Consider the following 17,610-nt stretch of genomic DNA (forward strand, 5'->3'; position numbering starts at 1 on the left):
TTTGCTTAGGTTGCCTTTATAGGTTTTCAACCCAACGAGCTATTCTTTCCTTTCTGTTTTCTGTTAGCTCTAACTTTTGCCTAGGTTGCCTTTACAGATTTTCAACCTAGCGAGCACTTCTTTCTTTTTCATTTCTTGTTTAAGCAAAGTAACACTTAACAGCATTCGCACTAATGGGCTTTGTAACTCTTGACCGTCTATGTCAGTTAGGATCAGTGCTCCTCCAAAAAAGGCATATTTGACAACATAAGGTCCCTCATAGGTTGGAGCCCATTTTTCTCTATTATCTTCTTGGTTAGGCAATATTTTCTTGAGTACAAGATCACCAATACTGAATTCCCGTGGGTGAAGTTTTTTTTATCAAAAGCTCTTGCTATTCTCTTTTGGTACAATTGTCCATGACACATTACAGTAAGCCTTTTCTCTTCAATCATGTTGAGTTGCTCAAATCGGGTTCGTACCCATTCATTTTCTTCTAAATCTGCTTCAGCCAATACTCTCAAGGATGGAATTTCCCTCTCAATAGGTGTGACAGCTTCCATTTCATAAACAAGAGAGTATGGGTTTACCCCTATGGACATGCGTGCAGTAGTATGATAACCATATAAAGCATAGGGAAGCATCTCATGCCAATCCTTATAAGTTAATTGTCATTTTCCTAATGATCTTTTTGATATTTTTATTGGCTGCTTCAACTACTCTATTCATTTGAGGTCTATATGGGGCTGAATTATGATGCTTGATTTAGAACTTCTTGCAAAAGTTTCTAACTTCTGTTCCATTGAGATTGGGACCATTATTGTAACACCCTCAAATTTACAAACCGATTTTTCGCAAATTATTAATTCAAGAAATTATTTTTTTTTCATTGAACCCTTATCATACCCTTATCATGGTAGAAAAATTTCTACCATGATACATCCAAGACAATATACCACAGGTCTTAAAATATCTCAAAAAGCAATTAGAACCATGAGGGACAGACATGATCCTCATAGCATGTTATTTAAATTAGGTCATGAATCAAAAGGGACAGACATAATCCTCTTGGACATATAAATGCATTTAATAAAAAGGATTAGAGTTTACATGCTCCATAGACAAGATATGTCCTAAGTTGGCACAAGATACATTGTATAATCCAAAATAAGAGGCAACGTAAAAGATGGTGTCTCATACACCATAATTACACCTCTGGTGCTTTCTCGGCCGGATTCGCTCCTGTAAAAATATTAACCACGGGGAATGAGACTTAAAAGTCTCAGTAACCAAAAATTAATATGTAATGATGCATGCGGATGTAACTAATCATGCGATTGCTAAGTGGGCACACAAAACATTTAACCGAACAATATTTTCAAACAAACCGAACAAGTATTTAATTGCATGACTGCACCTTATATCCTCCTTTCACCATGCTCGGACGCCAAATCACCCGGCCAAAGGTGAGTTGGACCAAGCGACACGCCACTCATTGGGTCCAATGAGGGCTTACCACGTGGTAATAATTAACCGAACAGAAATTCCCATTAACACCATACATTAAAATACCCTGACAAGTCATGCATCATTCAAATATCCAAACAGGAATATATCCGAACAATAATATCTCATCATGATAAACAAAAATAAATTTTTAACCCACTTGGCAATAATTTCAAACAAGTATATACAGTATTTATTTTCAATAATTCATAATTTTTCCAAACAACAAAACAACACATAACCATTCACAAACACACTCATCACAACACATTAATAATGGTTACCTTGTGTCTTGAATAACAAGTTCCCCTTCACAACTCCTTTTTCACCACTATCTTTGTCAATATAATCTACATAATTATTTCACAATACTATATATTAATTTTACATTAAAATAAATAACTCTAATTTAAAGAGTTAGAAAGTCTTAAATCTATAGTCCATATTAACACTAATTTAAGATTTATGCCTTATTTAACTTCCCAAATTCTTTTCTAAAATTCTCGTACCCTAATGAACTATTTTTTTTATCCTCAATTCACTTCTAGTATCACAATTTCATCCTTCTACATTCTAAAAATTCATCCAAAAATAAATTAAAAATTTTAGAATTATCCTGAAGCCTCAAATCACCTTTCTATAACCTCAAAAATACCTATTCATACTTAAATAAATATTTAATAATCATAGATTTATCCCTACATCTCAGATTCCACATAAATTCAACCATATAGATCTAGATTTTAACTCAAAAATTCTTAAACATGAGTTTCAACCTTAAAAAAATATTCTATAATATTTACTATATCCCTAAGAATTTTAACCTATATTTTTAATCCATCATATCATCAGATTAACTATCCTATAGAAAAATCCTAATCAAAATATTTACTCTATCCTACAAAATAATCATATCACTAGAAAGCTAATATTATTTAGAAAATAACTATAAAATTAATTTTGTAATTAAATAAATTTTTAAATGCTAATCTAAACAGGAAAGTTAGAACATACCTGAAGAAAAAAGAAAATAATCCCCCCTTGCGAGAAAACGCCGAGCAACGTGAGAGGAAGAGAGAAAAATAATATAAAAATGGGATTGTGAGTCCCAAAATTATATTAAAAAAAAACTATAGGTTTGAATTTAATTATTCAAACCTTTGGGCCCAAAGTTGCAATTTTCTCTAAATTGCATCTTAGCCTCTCATGCTTCCTAATGCACACACCCCCTCCTTTTTATACATGAAGGCACCTCTTCTCTTCCCTCATCTAACCAATGTGGGACTTAGAAACAACAACCTTCCACCCCCCCTTTTTTTTTGTTCCTTCTACCTTCTCTTTTTTTTTTAACACACACATAAAAAAATTATTTATGTATTATATCTTAACTAAATATTGCTTATGTGGTTTTAAATTTAAATTTTTAAATTCATAATTAAATACCTAATTATAATATTATTTCTAAATAACCTCAAATAATATAAATTCCTATTATTATCATTTTTTTTCTCAAAACCTAAATTCCACAATTTCTTTATTATATAAAAATCAGGATGTTACAATTCTCCCCTCCTTTTAGAAATTTTGTCCTCAAAATTTAATAGATAAGCTTAGAAACTATGTACCTAAGCAAATAAATGTGGATAATCTCGCCTCATACTCTCCTCGGTCTCCCAAGTAGCATCACCTAGGGCTCCACCCTTCCAAATCACCTTCACGAGTCGGATGGTCTTATTGCGTAGTTGTTTGTCCTTAAAGTCCTCAATTCGCTCCGGTTCGGATCTAAAGGTCAAATTCTCCCTCAATTCTACTTCTTCAGGTTCAATAACATGGGAGGGATCCGGGTTGTACTTCTTCAACTGTGATACGTGGAACACATTATGGATACCTGCAATCTGTGGAGGTAATGCAACTCTATATGCAGTAGATCCAATTCGCTCCAAGATCTCATACGGGCCCATAAATCTAGGTGTCAATTTCTTTGCCTTAATGGATCTACCAATGCCTGTCACTGGAGAAACCTTCAAAAATACATGATCTCCTACTTCAAACTCTAACGGCCGTCTCCTCTTATCAGCATAGCTCTTCTGTCGGCTCTGAGCGGTTAGCAATTTTTGCTTAATCATTGCAATCTTCTGGGTGGTTTGCTCTACAATTTCTGGACCAATGATACTCCTCTCACTTAATTCTGTCCAACATAAAGGCGATCTACACTTCCTTCCATACAAGGCCTCATAAGGCGCCATCCCAATACTAGAATGATAGCTGTTATTATAAGCAAATTCAGCTAATGGCAAATGATTATCCCAACTACTGGTAGTTCAATGGCACAAGCTCTCAACATGTCCTCCAAAGTCTGGATCGTCCTCTCTGTTTGTCCATCTGTTTGGGGGTGGTATGCGGTGCTAAAACTCAGTCTGGTACCCATAGCCTTCTGTAGCGCACCCCAAAAGTTTGAAGTGAACCTTGGGTCACGATCTGACACAATTCTAGAGGGTATACCATGAAGTCTAACTATCTCCTTAATGTATATCTCAGCAAATTTCTCTAATGTAGAGGTAAACTTGATCGCCAAAAAGTGAGCTGATTTGGTGAGTCGGTCTACTATCACCCAAATAGCATCCTTACTCGAGGGTGTTCTTGGCAGTCCAGTGATGAAATCCATAGAAATATCATCCCATTTCCACTTTGGAATATCTAACGGTTGCAGTGTTCCAGCTGGCTTCTGATGTTCTATCTTTATCTTCTGACACGTTAAACATCTAGAAACAAATTCAGTTACATCTTTCTTCATTCCTGGCCACCACCAACCTCGCTTCAAATCATGGTACATTTTAGTTATACCGGGATGAATTGTATATTTGCTCCTATGAGCTTCTTCTAAAAGGATATTCCTCAATCTTGGATCATTAGGTACACAAACTCTACCTTTATACTTCATCACTGTGTCCTCAGAGATGGTAAAATTTGGGGCCTTACCTACCACTATCTCCTTCCTTATATTCCTTAAGTAGTCATCACTTTGCTGTGAGACTCTGAGATCTTCCCAGAATTTGCTCTCAAAGTCTGCTACCTGGAGTGCGGCCATTTGATGTTCAATCACATCTACTGGAACATCATGAAAACTGTTCCATAAATGATATTCATGAACCATCAAATGTGCAGCATGAATAGTCTTTCTACTTAAGGCATCAGCTACCACGTTAGCCTTACCCGGATGGTAATGTAATTCAAAGTCATAATCCTTTAGAAATTCCATCCATCGTCGCTGCCTCATATTAAGCTCTTTTTGATCAAATAAATACTTCAGGCTCTTATGGTCACTGAAGATTTGAAACTTAGATCCATACAAGTAGTGTCTCCATATCTTTAGAGCAAACACAACTGCAGCTAACTCCAAATCATGAGTAGGGTAATTTTCCTCGTGTGGTCTCAACTGTCTGGAGGAATAGGCAACCACTCGGTCATTTTGCATCAAAACACATCCTAAACCCTTTAAAGAAGCATCAGTGTACAGAGTGTACGGCACCACAGGGTCAGGAATAGTCAATACTGGAGTAGTGGTTAACCTCTTTTTCAATTCTTGGAAAGCAGCTTCACATTTGTCAGTCCAAATAAATGGGGCATCCTTCTTAGTTAGCTTAGTTAAGGGCATCGCAATTTGCGAAAATCCCTTAATAAAGCGACGATAATAACCTGCTAGACCTAAAAAGCTTCGTATCTCTGTAACAGATTTTGGCTGTTCCCACTTCATCACTGCATCAATCTTGCTAGGATCCACCGCAACTCCATCTCTGGACACAACATGGCCCAAAAACTTTACTTCTTGGAGCCAAAATTCACACTTGCTTAATTTGGCATAAAGCTTATGTTCCCTCAAAACTTGCAAGACGATTCTTAAATGTTCACCATGAGCCTCCTCATCCTTTGAATAAATAAGAATGTCATCAATAAACACTACTACAAACTTATCTAAATAGGGTCGAAAGATCCTATTCATGTAATCCATGAATACCGCAGGAGCATTCGTAAGTCCAAACGGCATCACCATGAATTCATAATGCCCATATCTCGTCCGAAATGCTGTCTTAGGTATATCCTCTGCTCTCACTCTCAATTGGTGGTACCCTGACCTTAAGTCAATCTTTGAGAAAACTGCGGATCCCACAAGCTGATCCAGCAAATCATCGATTCTCGGAAGTGGATATTTGTTCTTGATGGTTACTTTGTTCAATTGTCTATAATCAATGCACAATCGGAGGCTTCCGTCCTTCTTCTTTACAAAAAGGACTGGAGATCCCCAAGGTGAAACACTCGGTCTGATGAAACCCTTCTCAAGTAGCTCTTTGATTTGCTTTTTCAGTTCCGCTAACTCTGAAGGGGACATCCGATAAGGAGCCTTAGAAATTGGCCCTGTACCGGGTACCAATTCAATTGAGAACTCTACCTCGCGCTTTGGGGGTAAACCGGAGACTTCGTCTGGAAATACATCCGCAAATTCTTTGACAATTGGGATATTCTTCACGCCTTCATCAATCTCAGCTTGGATAGAGAAGAAAACCATGTAGGCCTGGCAACCCTTCTTCATACATCTATCAACTTGCGCCGCCGACAAGAAAACATGATCTTGAGTCTCGACTGGGGTCACCGACAAAGAAGATAAAGACACACTCCTCTCTCTACAATCTAGGATAGCACCATTTGCAGCCATCCAATTCATTCCCACAATTACATCCATACCTCTCAGTGGTAGGATAATTAAGTCCATAGTTGTTTTCCTATTTTTAAACTCGACTACTAGGTTAAGGCATGCCTTAGCGGTCCTCACAGATTCTCCCGCAGGAGTAGACACATTCATATCAAACGGTAAAATACACACAGGCAAATCAAGGTTCTTTACACAAGTTTCAGAAATAAAAGAGTGTGTAGCACCCGAATCAAATAGTGCAACAATATCATGATGAAGGATTTTGATGTTACCTCTAATGGCATCTGGGGAGTTCATGGTGTCCTGAGTAAGAGCAAACACACGACCAGAGACAGTAGGATGTTGGGAAGGGTTCTTCATATTTGAGCCCTGGTTGTCCCCACAAAACTTTGCAATGTGACCGGGTTTCCCACAAATGTAACAGATCCAGCACTGTCCGAAATGACGACGCCCGCATTTAGTGCACTGTTGAGAGCTCGCTGTACTCGGGGCAGGGGTAGATACTGTTGGGCTCCTCTGTGACCCGTAATAACTACTATGATAGCTCCTCTGTCCTTGGCCCCTTTGAAATGGACCCTTCTGCCTTCCTTGGTTCCATGAGCTACTCGAACCCTGATGGTTTTTCTTCATAATGCCTCCGGTGGGTCGAGGGTAGGTTGGGGGTCTACTATATGAATAACCCCTCTTCTCTCTCTCAACCTCCTTCTTACTGCGAGCTACTACTTGTAGTTTTATGCACATTTCATCATAATCTCGGATATCTAGATGAGCCAATTGTTCCCTCAATTCTGGTCTAGCCTTCTCCAATAAGCGCTTAGCCTTCCATTCGGAATCATCCCTATACTGCAGGTACGTGGAGTATCTAGATAACTCCTGAAACTTAGCAATGAATGTGTCCTCATCGAGGTTCCCTTGCTTAAAGGCATGGAATTCCGCTTCCTTCTCAGACCTTAACTCTGATGGAAAGTAATGCCTGAATAATTTTTCCTTGAATTCCTCCCAGGTGAGTGTAGAATCATCCCTGGGCCCTGCTGTCTCCCACCAATCTCTTGCTCCTTTCACTAGGAGCACTAATGCTACTTGTACTTTTTGATTGCTGGTGCATGTGACTACTCGAAAGATGGATTCGAGTCTCTTCACCCATTCCTCTACCACGGATGGTTTAAGGTTACCATCAAACGTAGGAGGGTTAAACTTCCTAACAGTTTCCCACACATCAGTAATGGTCGGTGGGGCTCTCTGTTCCTCCTGCCTAATTTCTTTCCTTCTAGACTCATGATCTCTCAGAGTGGCAGGATGTGAGGAACTGCCTTCCCCCACATGACTCTCAACATGAGCCCTATCTCCATTTTCAGTTACCTTTTGCCTCTTTAGCTCCGTCAACTCTTGTTCGTATCCTTGAACCTTGTCTGTTAATGTTTTTACAAGCATTCTTAATTCCGCCAAGTCAGGCTCCTCATTTGGCAGTGGCGGTGGCAGGTGCTCATGTTGGAATCCTGAGTTACCACGAGTAACAGGCATTTTCTCTCCCCTCCTAAAGGATACAAGATATAAATAATAAAATTAGCCTAGCTATATCATGGCCATACAATGAGAAGCACCATAACAATGTATATTGCCAACCGACTATATGCTCTGATACCAATATGTAACACCATCAAATTTACAAACCGATTTTTCGCAAATTATTAATTCAAGAAATTATTTTTTTTTCATTGAACCCTTATCATACCCTTATCATGGTAGAAAAATTTCTACCATGATACATCCAAGACAATATACCACAGGTCTTAAAATATCTCAAAAAGCAATTAGAACCATGAGGGACAGACATGATCCTCATAGCATATGTAATACCCTCAAATTTACAAACCGATTTTTCGCAAGTTATTAATTCAAGAAATCATTTTTTTTTATTGAACCCTTATCATACCCTTATCATGGTAGAAAAATTTCTACCATGATACATCCAAGACAATATACCACAGGTCTTAAAATATCTCAAAAAAGCAATTAGAACCATGAGGGACAGACATGATCCTCATAGCATGTTATTTAAATTAGGTCATGAATCAAAAGGGACAGACATAATCCTCTTGGACATATAAATGCATTTAATAAAAAGGATTAGAGTTTACATGCTCCATAGACAAGATATGTCCTAAGTTGGCACAAGATACATTGTATAATCCAAAATAAGAGGCAACGTAAAAGATGGTGTCTCATACACCATAATTACACCTCTGGTGCTTTCTCGGCCGGATTCGCTCCTGTAAAAATATTAACCACGGGGAATGAGACTTAAAAGTCTCCAGTAACCAAAAATTAATATGTAATGATGCATGCGGATGTAACTAATCATGCGATTGCTAAGTGGGCACACAAAACATTTAACCGAACAATATTTTCAAACAAACCGAACAAGTATTTAATTGCATGACTGCACCTTATATCCTCCTTTCACCATGCTCGGACGCCAAATCACCCGGCCAAAGGTGAGTTGGACCAAGCGACACGCCACTCATTGGGTCCAATGAGGGCTTACCACGTGGTAATAATTAACCGAACAGAAATTCCCATTAACACCATACATTAAAATACCCTGACAAGTCATGCATCATTCAAATATCCAAACAGGAATATATCCGAACAATAATATCTCATCATGATAAACAAAAATAAATTTTTAACCCACTTGGCAATAATTTCAAACAAGTATATACAGTATTTATTTTCAATAATTCATAATTTTTCCAAACAACAAAACAACACATAACCATTCACAAACACACTCATCACAACACATTAATAATGGTTACCTTGTGTCTTGAATAACAAGTTCCCCTTCACAACTCCTTTTTCACCACTATCTTTGTCAATATAATCTACATAATTATTTCACAATACTATATATTAATTTTACATTAAAATAAATAACTCTAATTTAAAGAGTTAGAAAGTCTTAAATCTATAGTCCATATTAACACTAATTTAAGATTTATGCCTTATTTAACTTCCCAAATTCTTTTCTAAAATTCTCGTACCCTAATGAACTATTTTTTTTATCCTCAATTCACTTCTAGTATCACAATTTCATCCTTCTACATTCTAAAAATTCATCCAAAAATAAATTAAAAATTTTAGAATTATCCTGAAGCCTCAAATCACCTTTCTATAACCTCAAAAATACCTATTCATACTTAAATAAATATTTAATAATCATAGATTTATCCCTACATCTCAGATTCCACATAAATTCAACCATATAGATCTAGATTTTAACTCAAAAATTCTTAAACATGAGTTTCAACCTTAAAAAATATTCTATAATATTTACTATATCCCTAAGAATTTTAACCTATATTTTTAATCCATCATATCATCAGATTAACTATCCTATAGAAAAATCCTAATCAAAATATTTACTCTATCCTACAAAATAATCATATCACTAGAAAGCTAATATTATTTAGAAAATAACTATAAAATTAATTTTGTAATTAAATAAATTTTTAAATGCTAATCTAAACAGGAAAGTTAGAACATACCTGAAGAAAAAAGAAAATAATCCCCCCTTGCGAGAAAACGCCGAGCAACGTGAGAGGAAGAGAGAAAAATAATATAAAAATGGGATTGTGAGTCCCAAAATTATATTAAAAAAAAACTATAGGTTTGAATTTAATTATTCAAACCTTTGGGCCCAAAGTTGCAATTTTCTCTAAATTGCATCTTAGCCTCTCATGCTTCCTAATGCACACACCCCCTCCTTTTTATACATGAAGGCACCTCTTCTCTTCCCTCATCTAACCAATGTGGGACTTAGAAACAACAACCTTCCACCCCCCCTTTTTTTTGTTCCTTCTACCTTCTCTTTTTTTTTTAACACACACATAAAAAAATTATTTATGTATTATATCTTAACTAAATATTGCTTATGTGGTTTTAAATTTAAATTTTTAAATTCATAATTAAATACCTAATCATAATATTATTTCTAAATAACCTCAAATAATATAAATTCCTATTATTATCATTTTTTTTCTCAAAACCTAAATTCCACAATTTCTTTATTATATAAAAATCAGGATGTTACAATTCTCCCCTCCTTTTAGAAATTTTGTCCTCAAAATTTAATAGATAAGCTTAGAAACTATGTACCTAAGCAAATAAATGTGGATAATCTCGCCTCATACTCTCCTCGGTCTCCCAAGTAGCATCACCTAGGGCTCCACCCTTCCAAATCACCTTCACGAGTCGGATGGTCTTATTGCGTAGTTGTTTGTCCTTAAAGTCCTCAATTCGCTCCGGTTCGGATCTAAAGGTCAAATTCTCCCTCAATTCTACTTCTTCAGGTTCAATAACATGGGAGGGATCCGGGTTGTACTTCTTCAACTGTGATACGTGGAACACATTATGGATACCTGCAATCTGTGGAGGTAATGCAACTCTATATGCAGTAGATCCAATTCGCTCCAAGATCTCATACGGGCCCATAAATCTAGGTGTCAATTTCTTTGCCTTAATGGATCTACCAATGCCTGTCACTGGAGAAACCTTCAAAAATACATGATCTCCTACTTCAAACTCTAACGGCCGTCTCCTCTTATCAGCATAGCTCTTCTGTCGGCTCTGAGCGGTTAGCAATTTTTGCTTAATCATTGCAATCTTCTGGGTGGTTTGCTCTACAATTTCTGGACCAATGATACTCCTCTCACTTAATTCTGTCCAACATAAAGGCGATCTACACTTCCTTCCATACAAGGCCTCATAAGGCGCCATCCCAATACTAGAATGATAGCTGTTATTATAAGCAAATTCAGCTAATGGCAAATGATTATCCCAACTACCTGGTAGTTCAATGGCACAAGCTCTCAACATGTCCTCCAAAGTCTGGATCGTCCTCTCTGTTTGTCCATCTGTTTGGGGGTGGTATGCGGTGCTAAAACTCAGTCTGGTACCCATAGCCTTCTGTAGCGCACCCCAAAAGTTTGAAGTGAACCTTGGGTCACGATCTGACACAATTCTAGAGGGTATACCATGAAGTCTAACTATCTCCTTAATGTATATCTCAGCAAATTTCTCTAATGTAGAGGTAAACTTGATCGCCAAAAAGTGAGCTGATTTGGTGAGTCGGTCTACTATCACCCAAATAGCATCCTTACTCGAGGGTGTTCTTGGCAGTCCAGTGATGAAATCCATAGAAATATCATCCCATTTCCACTTTGGAATATCTAACGGTTGCAGTGTTCCAGCTGGCTTCTGATGTTCTATCTTTATCTTCTGACACGTTAAACATCTAGAAACAAATTCAGTTACATCTTTCTTCATTCCTGGCCACCACCAACCTCGCTTCAAATCATGGTACATTTTAGTTATACCGGGATGAATTGTATATTTGCTCCTATGAGCTTCTTCTAAAAGGATATTCCTCAATCTTGGATCATTAGGTACACAAACTCTACCTTTATACTTCATCACTGTGTCCTCAGAGATGGTAAAATTTGGGGCCTTACCTACCACTATCTCCTTCCTTATATTCCTTAAGTAGTCATCACTTGCTGTGAGACTCTGAGATCTTCCCAGAATTTGCTCTCAAAGTCTGCTACCTGGAGTGCGGCCATTTGATGTTCAATCACATCTACTGGAACATCATGAAAACTGTTCCATAAATGATATTCATGAACCATCAAATGTGCAGCATGAATAGTCTTTCTACTTAAGGCATCAGCTACCACGTTAGCCTTACCCGGATGGTAATGTAATTCAAAGTCATAATCCTTTAGAAATTCCATCCATCGTCGCTGCCTCATATTAAGCTCTTTTTGATCAAATAAATACTTCAGGCTCTTATGGTCACTGAAGATTTGAAACTTAGATCCATACAAGTAGTGTCTCCATATCTTTAGAGCAAACACAACTGCAGCTAACTCCAAATCATGAGTAGGGTAATTTTCCTCGTGTGGTCTCAACTGTCTGGAGGAATAGGCAACCACTCGGTCATTTTGCATCAAAACACATCCTAAACCCTTTAAAGAAGCATCAGTGTACAGAGTGTACGGCACCACAGGGTCAGGAATAGTCAATACTGGAGTAGTGGTTAACCTCTTTTTCAATTCTTGGAAAGCAGCTTCACATTTGTCAGTCCAAATAAATGGGGCATCCTTCTTAGTTAGCTTAGTTAAGGGCATCGCAATTTGCGAAAATCCCTTAATAAAGCGACGATAATAACCTGCTAGACCTAAAAAGCTTCGTATCTCTGTAACAGATTTTGGCTGTTCCCACTTCATCACTGCATCAATCTTGCTAGGATCCACCGCAACTCCATCTCTGGACACAACATGGCCCAAAAACTTTACTTCTTGGAGCCAAAATTCACACTTGCTTAATTTGGCATAAAGCTTATGTTCCCTCAAAACTTGCAAGACGATTCTTAAATGTTCACCATGAGCCTCCTCATCCTTTGAATAAATAAGAATGTCATCAATAAACACTACTACAAACTTATCTAAATAGGGTCGAAAGATCCTATTCATGTAATCCATGAATACCGCAGGAGCATTCGTAAGTCCAAACGGCATCACCATGAATTCATAATGCCCATATCTCGTCCGAAATGCTGTCTTAGGTATATCCTCTGCTCTCACTCTCAATTGGTGGTACCCTGACCTTAAGTCAATCTTTGAGAAAACTGCGGATCCCACAAGCTGATCCAGCAAATCATCGATTCTCGGAAGTGGATATTTGTTCTTGATGGTTACTTTGTTCAATTGTCTATAATCAATGCACAATCGGAGGCTTCCGTCCTTCTTCTTTACAAAAAGGACTGGAGATCCCCAAGGTGAAACACTCGGTCTGATGAAACCCTTCTCAAGTAGCTCTTCGATTTGCTTTTTCAGTTCCGCTAACTCTGAAGGGGACATCCGATAAGGAGCCTTAGAAATTGGCCCTGTACCGGGTACCAATTCAATTGAGAACTCTACCTCGCGCTTTGGGGGTAAACCGGAGACTTCGTCTGGAAATACATCCGCAAATTCTTTGACAATTGGGATATTCTTCACGCCTTCATCAATCTCAGCTTGGATAGAGAAGAAAACCATGTAGGCCTGGCAACCCTTCTTCATACATCTATCAACTTGCGCCGCCGACAAGAAAACATGATCTTGAGTCTCGACTGGGGTCACCGACAAAGAAGATAAAGACACACTCCTCTCTCTACAATCTAGGATAGCACCATTTGCAGCCATCCAATTCATTCCCACAATTACATCCATACCTCTCAGTGGTAGGATAATTAAGTCCATAGTTGTTTTCCTATTTTTAAACTCGACTACTAGGTTAAGGCATGCCTTAGCGGTCCTCACAGATTCTCCCGCAGGAGTAGACACATTCATATCAAACGGTAAAATACACACAGGCAAATCAAGGTTCTTTACACAAGTTTCAGAAATAAAAGAGTGTGTAGCACCCGAATCAAATAGTGCAACAATATCATGATGAAGGATTTTGATGTTACCTCTAATGGCATCTGGGGAGTTCATGGTGTCCTGAGTAAGAGCAAACACACGACCAGAGACAGTAGGATGTTGGGAAGGGTTCTTCATATTTGAGCCCTGGTTGTCCCCACAAAACTTTGCAATGTGACCGGGTTTCCCACAAATGTAACAGATCCAGCACTGTCCGAAATGACGACGCCCGCATTTAGTGCACTGTTGAGAGCTCGCTGTACTCGGGGCAGGGGTAGATACTGTTGGGCTCCTCTGTGACCCGTAATAACTACTATGATAGCTCCTCTGTCCTTGGCCCCTTTGAAATGGACCCTTCTGCCTTCCTTGGTTCCATGAGCTACTCGAACCCTGATGGTTTTTCTTCATAATGCCTCCGGTGGGTCGAGGGTAGGTTGGGGGTCTACTATATGAATAACCCCTCTTCTCTCTCTCAACCTCCTTCTTACTGCGAGCTACTACTTGTAGTTTTATGCACATTTCATCATAATCTCGGATATCTAGATGAGCCAATTGTTCCCTCAATTCTGGTCTAGCCTTCTCCAATAAGCGCTTAGCCTTCCATTCGGAATCATCCCTATACTGCAGGTACGTGGAGTATCTAGATAACTCCTGAAACTTAGCAATGAATGTGTCCTCATCGAGGTTCCCTTGCTTAAAGGCATGGAATTCCGCTTCCTTCTCAGACCTTAACTCTGATGGAAAGTAATGCCTGAATAATTTTTCCTTGAATTCCTCCCAGGTGAGTGTAGAATCATCCCTGGGCCCTGCTGTCTCCCACCAATCTCTTGCTCCTTTCACTAGGAGCACTAATGCTACTTGTACTTTTTGATTGCTGGTGCATGTGACTACTCGAAAGATGGATTCGAGTCTCTTCACCCATTCCTCTACCACGGATGGTTTAAGGTTACCATCAAACGTAGGAGGGTTAAACTTCCTAACAGTTTCCCACACATCAGTAATGGTCGGTGGGGCTCTCTGTTCCTCCTGCCTAATTTCTTTCCTTCTAGACTCATGATCTCTCAGAGTGGCAGGATGTGAGGAACTGCCTTCCCCCACATGACTCTCAACATGAGCCCTATCTCCATTTTCAGTTACCTTTTGCCTCTTTAGCTCCGTCAACTCTTGTTCGTATCCTTGAACCTTGTCTGTTAATGTTTTTACAAGCATTCTTAATTCCGCCAAGTCAGGCTCCTCATTTGGCAGTGGCGGTGGCAGGTGCTCATGTTGGAATCCTGAGTTACCACGAGTAACAGGCATTTTCTCTCCCCTCCTAAAGGATACAAGATATAAATAATAAAATTAGCCTAGCTATATCATGGCCATACAAAGAGAAGCACCATAACAATGTATATTGCCAACCGACTATATGCTCTGATACCAATATGTAACACCCTCAAATTTACAAACCGATTTTTCGCAAATTATTAATTCAAGAAATTATTTTTTTTTCATTGAACCCTTATCATACCCTTATCATGGTAGAAAAATTTCTACCATGATACATCCAAGACAATATACCACAGGTCTTAAAATATCTCAAAAGCAATTAGAACCATGAGGGACAGACATGATCCTCATAGCATATGTAATACCCTCAAATTTACAAACCGATTTTTCGCAAGTTATTAATTCAAGAAATCATTTTTTTTTTATTGAACCCTTATCATACCCTTATCATGGTAGAAAAATTTCTACCATGATACATCCAAGACAATATACCACAGGTCTTAAAATATCTCAAAAAAGCAATTAGAACCATGAGGGACAGACATGATCCTCATAGCATGTTATTTAAATTAGGTCATGAATCAAAAGGGACAGACATAATCCTCTTGGACATATAAATGCATTTAATAAAAAGGATTAGAGTTTACATGCTCCATAGACAAGATATGTCCTAAGTTGGCACAAGATACATTGTATAATCCAAAATAAGAGGCAACGTAAAAGATGGTGTCTCATACACCATAATTACACCTCTGGTGCTTTCTCGGCCGGATTCGCTCCTGTAAAAATATTAACCACGGGGAATGAGACTTAAAAGTCTCAGTAACCAAAAATTAATATGTAATGATGCATGCGGATGTAACTAATCATGCGATTGCTAAGTGGGCACACAAAACATTTAACCGAACAATATTTTCAAACAAACCGAACAAGTATTTAATTGCATGACTGCACCTTATATCCTCCTTTCACCATGCTCGGACGCCAAATCACCCGGCCAAAGGTGAGTTGGACCAAGCGACACGCCACTCATTGGGTCCAATGAGGGCTTACCACGTGGTAATAATTAACCGAACAGAAATTCCCATTAACACCATACATTAAAATACCCTGACAAGTCATGCATCATTCAAATATCCAAACAGGAATATATCCGAACAATAATATCTCATCATGATAAAACAAAAATAAATTTTTAACCCACTTGGCAATAATTTCAAACAAGTATATACAGTATTTATTTTCAATAATTCATAATTTTTCCAAACAACAAAACAACACATAACCATTCACAAACACACTCATCACAACACATTAATAATGGTTACCTTGTGTCTTGAATAACAAGTTCCCCTTCACAACTCCTTTTTCACCACTATCTTTGTCAATATAATCTACATAATTATTTCACAATACTATATATTAATTTTACATTAAAATAAATAACTCTAATTTAAAGAGTTAGAAAGTCTTAAATCTATAGTCCATATTAACACTAATTTAAGATTTATGCCTTATTTAACTTCCCAAATTCTTTTCTAAAATTCTCGTACCCTAATGAACTATTTTTTTTTATCCTCAATTCACTTCTAGTATCACAATTTCATCCTTCTACATTCTAAAAATTCATCCAAAAATAAATTAAAAATTTTAGAATTATCCTGAAGCCTCAAATCACCTTTCTATAACCTCAAAAATACCTATTCATACTTAAATAAATATTTAATAATCATAGATTTATCCCTACATCTCAGATTCCACATAAATTCAACCATATAGATCTAGATTTTAACTCAAAAATTCTTAAACATGAGTTTCAACCTTAAAAAAATATTCTATAATATTTACTATATCCCTAAGAATTTTAACCTATATTTTTAATCCATCATATCATCAGATTAACTATCCTATAGAAAAATCCTAATCAAAATATTTACTCTATCCTACAAAATAATCATATCACTAGAAAGCTAATATTATTTAGAAAATAACTATAAAATTAATTTTGTAATTAAATAAATTTTTAAATGCTAATCTAAACAGGAAAGTTAGAACATACCTGAAGAAAAAAGAAAATAATCCCCCCTTGCGAGAAAATGCCGAGCAACGTGAGAGGAAGAGAGAAAAATAATATAAAAATGGGATTGTGAGTCCCAAAATTATATTAAAAAAAAACTATAGGTTTGAATTTAATTATTCAAACCTTTGGGCCCAAAGTTACAATTTTCTCTAAATTGCATCTTAGCCTCTCATGCTTCCTAATGCACACACCCCCTCCTTTTTATACATGAAGGCACCTCTTCTCTTCCCTCATCTAACCAATGTGGGACTTAGAAACAACAACCTTCCACCCCCCCTTTTTTTTGTTCCTTCTACCTTCTCTTTTTTTTTTAACACACACATAAAAAAATTATTTATGTATTATATCTTAACTAAATATTGCTTATGTGGTTTTAAATTTAAATTTTTAAATTCATAATTAAATACCTAATTATAATATTATTTCTAAATAACCTCAAATAATATAAATTCCTATTATTATCATTTTTTTTCTCAAAACCTAAATTCCACAATTTCTTTATTATATAAAAATCAGGATGTTACAATTATCAATAATGATCCTTTCAGGAATCCCATATTGGCACAAAATATTTATCTTCATGAATTTAAGGAACACCTTTTGCA

General features: G+C 37.1%; 2 long non-coding RNA genes across 2 annotated transcripts; both read right to left on the reverse strand.

The window, feature by feature from the left end:
* Positions 1–1,118: 1,118 nt before the first annotated feature.
* LOC129293209 (uncharacterized) lies at positions 1,119–2,870 on the reverse strand. The gene is made up of 3 exons (XR_008589112.1): positions 2,500–2,870; positions 1,770–1,835; positions 1,119–1,221 (listed from the first exon to the last, which is right to left on the reverse strand). It is a non-coding gene; the product is annotated as an uncharacterized LOC129293209 (long non-coding RNA).
* A 5,490-nt stretch (positions 2,871–8,360) lies between these two features.
* Positions 8,361–10,063, reverse strand: LOC129293208 (uncharacterized). Its single transcript, XR_008589111.1, has 3 exons — positions 9,742–10,063; positions 9,013–9,078; positions 8,361–8,463 (listed from the first exon to the last, which is right to left on the reverse strand). It is a non-coding gene; the product is annotated as an uncharacterized LOC129293208 (long non-coding RNA).
* Between the last annotated feature and the right edge of the window lie 7,547 nt (positions 10,064–17,610).

The sequence above is a fragment of the Prosopis cineraria genome, unplaced genomic scaffold (assembly GCF_029017545.1).
Source record: "Prosopis cineraria cultivar Desert tree isolate PC_DT_omini unplaced genomic scaffold, ASM2901754v1 PC14, whole genome shotgun sequence".
Taxonomy (NCBI): Eukaryota; Viridiplantae; Streptophyta; class Magnoliopsida; order Fabales; family Fabaceae; genus Prosopis; species Prosopis cineraria.